At 41.2% G+C, this 6892-nt stretch overlaps 1 long non-coding RNA gene across 1 annotated transcript; it reads right to left on the reverse strand.

Moving 5' to 3' along the window:
- Positions 1-238: 238 nt before the first annotated feature.
- LOC130097439 (uncharacterized) lies at positions 239-2182 on the reverse strand. The gene is made up of 3 exons (XR_008808304.1): positions 1959-2182; positions 561-593; positions 239-269 (listed from the first exon to the last, which is right to left on the reverse strand). It is a non-coding gene; the product is annotated as an uncharacterized LOC130097439 (long non-coding RNA).
- Between the last annotated feature and the right edge of the window lie 4710 nt (positions 2183-6892).

Raw genomic sequence — 6892 nt, forward strand, 5'->3', positions numbered from 1 at the left:
TGTTTTATTTTGTTATTAAAGTCTGTTGATTGTTCGCCAGATCCTGCCTCCTTCTTCAACTAACCTCGTTACAGTGTGCTTTGTAAAAGTTTACTTTTCCTTCACAATAAAATGTAATTTTGACTATGAAGACTTGTTAATTTTACAAGATTGTCAAATGCAAGTGCAGATTGTCTTGATTTTGTGTGTAATGTTTTTTATGGCTGCTGTAGAAAAAGTAGCTGAATTCTCACCAGGTGCTGCAGGTACATTTGCTTCTCCTGTCTGATCTACATTTAAAAAGAATGCAGATAAAAAAAAAAAACAGATTAGATCATTAAGTTATAAAACCAGAAAAGTGTCATGCCATCACAGTAACAATGCACTTCATTGGTTGCATTTTCTCAGGACTGAAACCTGTTTCCTGGTAATCTCCAAGATCATTAACCAACGTCCCGCCATCAAAAATGCAGAACAGCTTAATGTAATATGTATACACTTGACCGTTGCAATGTGTCATGCACTTTTATGAATTCAGATGTTTTTTTATTAAAATGGTTAAACTAAGGGTAATCACTTACCTTGCAAAAACATGATGAGAAATTAATGTTTGTCTGTAATGAAACACAATAACAAGAAAACAATAGAATTTCATTGTGAGTTCCCATCCGTAACTCTACGTTTTTGAGCTGCCACTATAGCAGAGAAATGCAGTCTATTCACATTATTTTGATAAACTAAATCTCAAAAGTACTGAATTGACGGTTATGCCCATAATTATTTGAACTACTTGCTGAGGTTTTGCACAACAATAAAACATTGATCAAAACTGTGAGTAACATAAATTATTCATGTATTCTGTCACTAAAGTTCCTGAGGGTGTCAATTGGGCTGAAGGATTTTAGCGTATTGTGTTACACAAAGGGCAATTACCACTATCTCTACATTTTTTTAAAGAGAAAAATAGAGAGATCACACTGTTATGTATATAATATATTGGGAATATAGGCTGTACAAACTGACTTTTTTTTATAAAAATTTTTACGTGTTTTAAGTGATCGGAAGCTCTGGACAGGCACTCGGCTCAGCTCGTAATTTGTCTCACTCTATAGAGTTCTTCTGGGTTGATGTATTTTTGTAGGTCAAAACCCTGAAACTACTTAGCATTATAGCACTTCTGGTTTTGTCGTCTTGAAGGCAAAGATATTTTCATGTTTTATTCTATGACATAAAATACATCGGTAATACCCTCTTGTGAATTTTACATATTTTTTACTTTAAAGGTCCCTAACAAAAATGGGACTAGAGAGGTTGTCGGGGACATTAAACATCACTAGCCGAACAGGTAAACTCATCTAGTCCACTTTCACAGCCTGGTGTTATCACGCTCTTGCAAATTATTATAACTCAAACTTTCAGGGAAAATGTTTTTATAGAAAGACTGAAGAAATTGTCAGCTTAATGATCGTGACTTTGAAGTCATGTGACCGTGGTGTAGTTTTTACTTCTGCTAATTGTTTTTAGGTTTCAACATTTATAAAAGTTGAGTTCATTTGTGAAATTATCATGATGAACAAAATATTCAAAACATAAACTTTTGTTAATCGCAGAAGTTATTTTCTGCAATACTCCCATTGGAAAAATCCTATTGGGGTTTTGTCTAGAGAACCAGGGTGATGTTAATTTCTGGGCTGGCCTACAAAAATATGTCATCAGTCTATTCGGGATCAATATGTACTCATGTTAAAAACTCAAAGAAGTTTTACATTTTTTAAGTATGTCTAGAATTCTTTCAGCCAAACTATTACGCACTTCTATAACTTGAGACCAATGGTACACCTGAGCAGAACAAAGGTGTTTCTTATTAAAAACCCAAAAATGGAAAAAAGCAACAAAATGTTAAAAGACATTCATCTAGCACATGTTCACATATAGGAAACTGCCTTTGTAAAAATGTCACAGTCTGTAAGCTTACTTACCAGATTGAATGATGATAGCACATTGAAGGTTCCATCATTACAAGTATGTTTGTCTGGCGTGGAAATTTGTTATTCATACACTCGTTGTTGTCTGTCAGTATTCTCTTTTGCATTAATTGGAATTGTACCTCCGGACATAAAAAGGCAATGACTTTGCAAACTCTTTTGTCTGACATATTGTGAAGTATCAAGACACCAGTGATACTCTACACTCCTGGAGAACACGAGGTTGCCAGGATACTGACTGTCAACAATATACCCCATGCAAAAACATGGCTCTTTGTTGGTGCTTTAAAGGGATAGTTCACCCAAAAATTTAAATTACCCCATTATTTACTCACCCTCAGGCCATCTTATGTGTAAATATCATTCTTCTTTCAGACTGATACAATTGGAGTTATATTAAAAAATGTCCTGGCTAATCCAAGCTTTATAAAGGCAGTGAAGGGGAGCCCAAAATTTGAAGCCCAAAAAAGTGAATCCCATTATAAAAGTAATCCACACAGCTCCGATGGGGTTAATGAAGCGAAGCGATGTATTTGTGTAAGAAAAATATCCGTATTTAAAACTTTATCAACTAAAATAACTAGCTTCTGACAGACGGAGTGATAAGGTTCACTCGCGTTAGTTAATAATCCTGTAATCCAATAATCCTGAAATGCCCTATAGTCAGAATCTTTCTCCTTCAGCGCAAAGATTATCTCGCTGCTCCGAAGAAGACTTAAGCTTAATTCAACTCACTAAAACAACTTGAATAAATATAGAAAACAATAATATTATAATAAAATATTTGATTTTCTCACTAGGGTGTAATGGAGTAATCCAAACATGTCATAGAGCAATGCTTTACACCGTGTAATGCCATACACCATAATGCAGCATCTTGACCTGAACAAGTTTTAACCTATAAAATATTGTCATCACATAACATTATAAACACTACATAGCTAACAATAAGGTTGATGACGGGGACATGTTAGTCCAACATTCTCTGTAAATAGTGGGAAAATGCCCTTCAGATGCAACTTCTGTCACCTCTGCAAAGAGTTTTTGTTGATATTAGTTTTATTAGAAAAAAAACACATCGTGTATTATTATTCAATGTGAATTTATAAAAAATTCAATTTATTACATTTATTATAGTGATTTTTATTGAATCTGACACAGATATGACTATAAATGTGAAAATACTCTTAATTTCTTTATTTATCGTTCAACGCGTTAGTTTTGATATGTTCTTGTAAAAGAGCATTTTCTGTATCATATTTTATTATAATGGATATTTAATATTACCTCCAAATTTTGACTGACAGTAACTGGTAACATTATGTCTAAAAATGTAAGTTACTCAATATTAACTTGATGCTTATTGAACCATTGTATGCAATAAAACAGTTGTGGCAACATGACATCATTATGGGTGACTCATTGAATCGATCACTAATGGGTATATCAACAGACTTTGCTTTGAAATAATTTAGAACTGTACAAAAGTAACTGGCAATAATTGTTGTTATGTTAGCTCTTGTTTATTACAGTTGTAAAAAAAAAAAACAGTTTATTGAACTGTTGTATAAAACAACCATGATGTTGGTCTGAATCAGCATCCTCTCGCTTGTTTAATATTCCTAAAATATGACTAAACTGTACAATTGACCATTGCAATGTGTCATGCACTTTTCATGAATTCAGATGGTTTTTTATAAATTGGTTAAATTATGGGTAATCACTTACCTTGTAAAAACATGATGAGAAAATAATGTTTGTCTGTAATGAAAGACAATAGCAAGAAAACAATAGGATTTCATTGTGAAGATTATCTTGCTGCTCTGAAGAAGACTGAAGCCTCGCCCTCCTCACCTCTTCTAGCTGTTGAATGTGCCTCGCAGCCTGTAATTCAACCAATTTGAAACCAATGAAATCCTATTGCCACTCGACTGAGGGCATGGCAGGCCATCCCTGGAGTGTCAAGCTGGATTTTGGGGATAATAGAACGAGGTTACTCGCTCCAATTCGCTCGCAGACCATCCCCTCTTCATGGGCGACCTTTCAGGATGTTAACTGTGAAACAAATCGTGCAAATTCGCCCCAGGGATTGGTTTATATCAGTGGATCTGAAAGACGCCTACTTTCATATCCACATGGCCCCCATCACAGACAGTTCTTGAGATTTGCGTTCGAGGGGGTGGCATGACAATATACAATCCTTCCATTCGGACTCTCTCTAGCTCTGCATACTTTTACGAAGTGTGTAGACACGGCTCTTTTCCCTCTTTCCTCTGAGACAGATGGGAATCCGCATACTCAACCATCTCAACGATTGGCTGCTTATAGCACCCACATATCCCAGCTCCTCAGCCATCTGGAGAACCTGGGCTTCAGGGTCAACTTTGGAAAGAGCTCAGTCAAACCATTAAGGAGGTCTCAGGTCTCGCCCTCTGCACAGACTGGCGAACCATCTTCTCCTATGGGCACAGAGGAACCTCCACTCAGTGAGGAGCAACGAAGGAGCAGACATGCTGTCGTGGCGGACTGGGCCTGGGGAATGGAGACCCCTACCCCAGGCAGTCAATGTGATATGGCGCACCTTCGCTCAGGCGGATGTGACTGAAGAGAACTCCCACTGGCAGATATACTTCTGGAAGGAAATGGATGTGTTGGCTTAGAAATGACCTCGTCTGTGCTTTTACGCCTTACCTCCTGTAGACCTACTTCCGCAGGTCATCAGTCAAATCCAGGATAAAGCATGTGCCGTTCTTCTGGTGGCACCATGCTGGCAGAGCCAGCCTTGATTCCCAGAATTGGTCCAGCTACTAGCTCCGTGGCCCATACTGCTAAGAAGAGACCTTCATGATTTTGCACCCCCAACCAGGGATGCGTTTCCCGAAAGCATCGTTAGCCAACTATGTTCGCAAGTTCCGTCGTTACCAATAGAGTTCAATGGAAATTGCAACCAACTTGCGACCAGAGTTGGCTAACGATGCTTTCGGGAAACGTACCCCAGAGATGTGGAACCTGCATGTTTGGTCAGGCCTTCCCCAGTAAGTGATAAAAATGATCTCGGAAGTGAGGGCCCCTTCCACAACTGTTCTTACAATTCTGCAGGAGATGCTGGATGCTGGGTGCGCCCCCTCCACATTCAAAGTATACGTGGTGGTCTTTGCGGCAAATCACACCCCGGTGGGTGGCCAATGGATTGGGAACCACAACCTGGTCGTTACGTTTCTCAGGGAAGCTAGGAGGTTGAATCCTCCCCGCTCGTGTTCGGTCCCGTCATGGGACCTCTCCATGGTCCTTGGAGAGGACCCTCCGGGACCCTCCCTTTGAGCCGCTCGAGTGAACTGACCTTCAGTCCCTCTCGCTTAAGACTGCCCTCTTGCTGCATCTAGCATCAGTCAAGCGAGTTGGAAGTTGGAGCAGGCTCTGTCTGTGGAACCTTTATGCCTTGATTTCGGTCATGACAACTGTAAAGTGGTCCTCAGGCCGAGAATAGGCTACATGCAAAAAGTGCTTTCCATCCCCGTTCAGAACACAGGTGATAGCACTGTCAGCTCTTCTGATTGCGTAGAACGAGCAGGCAAGCCATCCACTCTGTCCCGTCAGGGCCCTTAGAGTGTATATTGAGCACTCTAGCCGATTTCAGCAATCAGAGCAGCTGTTTGTCAGCTTCGGAGGCCGCACTAAGGGGCTGCTGGTCCCTGGTTCCCTGAGATAATGGAATGAACATTGCGTAGCTGCCGTGCTACTACGCTGCACAGCGAGTCATGCTAGACACTCCTCAGTTGAAAGATTCTGACGATTGGACATTTCTGCATGGCTTATATAGCCAGCTAACCCTGCCCCTTTCGGCAGGCATGAACCAAATTAGGCTTCAGGATTCAGAGAAAACTGAGTTTTACCCATAACCGTTGAATGAAATAATGCAATGCTTGTTCCCGTTATCTCAGGGAACCAGGGTTACGTGAGTAACCATAAACGTTTTTTTTTTTTTTTATAAACGTTGCTCTGCCCGGCACATAGACCCCATCTCTTGTGGGATTGCTTCTATTTTGTCTTTTCTTCAGGAGCTGTTGGATGGCAGGTGCACCTCATCCATGATCAAAGTGTACACTGCAGCTATAGCGACGTACCACGTTCCTATAACTAGCCAGTCAGTTGGGAAACACTACCTGGTGGTCAGACTTTTCAGAAGGGCCAGAGAGCTCCCCAACACAGTACCTACCTGGGACCTGTCTATTGTCCTGAGGGCGCTCCTGGGCCCTCGGTTTGAGCTGCTCGCAACAGCTGACCTTCGGCCTCTCTCGCTTAAGACCGCCCTCCTGCTGGCTCTGGTGTCGGCCAAGCTAATTGGTGACCTACAGGCTCTTTTTGTGGGTGCTTCCTGCCTCAAGTTTTTGGCCAAAGTTGTCCTTAAGCCCAGACCAGGCAGTGTGCTTAAGGTGCTTTCCACGCCTTTTAAGGCTCAAGTCATCTTGCTCTTTGCCCTCCCCTTTACCGAAGGTGAGCAGGTACCACACCCACTTTACCAGGTTCGGGCCCTTAGGGTCTACATTGAGCGCTCTAGCCAATTCAGGCAAACAGAGCAGCTGTTTTGTGTGCTTCTGAGGCTGCTCTAAAGGGCTGCCAGTTAGGAAGCAGAGACTGTCCCACTGGATAGTGATAGTACTAGCTTACAAGTTCTCAGAAGGGCCCATTCCACCAGGGGAATGGCCTCATCTTAGGGTTGGTCTAGTGAAATATCTATTGTTGATATCTGTGCGGCGGCAGACTGGTCCTCGCCGTTCACTTTTGCCAGGTTTTATAACCTAGACGTCCCTACTCTTCAGGCCAGATCCTTTCTGCCAAGTTGACCAGGGGTTTTTCCCTAAGTGATACAATTCTTGGAGGCTCCGGTCCCAAACCCAAGCCTGCCCCTCTTTTCAGACATACATTGT

This window comes from Rhinichthys klamathensis, unplaced genomic scaffold, assembly GCF_029890125.1.
Source record: "Rhinichthys klamathensis goyatoka isolate OS25496 unplaced genomic scaffold, OSU_Roscu_1.1 h1tg000011l_1, whole genome shotgun sequence".
Lineage (NCBI taxonomy): Eukaryota > Metazoa > Chordata > Actinopteri > Cypriniformes > Leuciscidae > Rhinichthys > Rhinichthys klamathensis.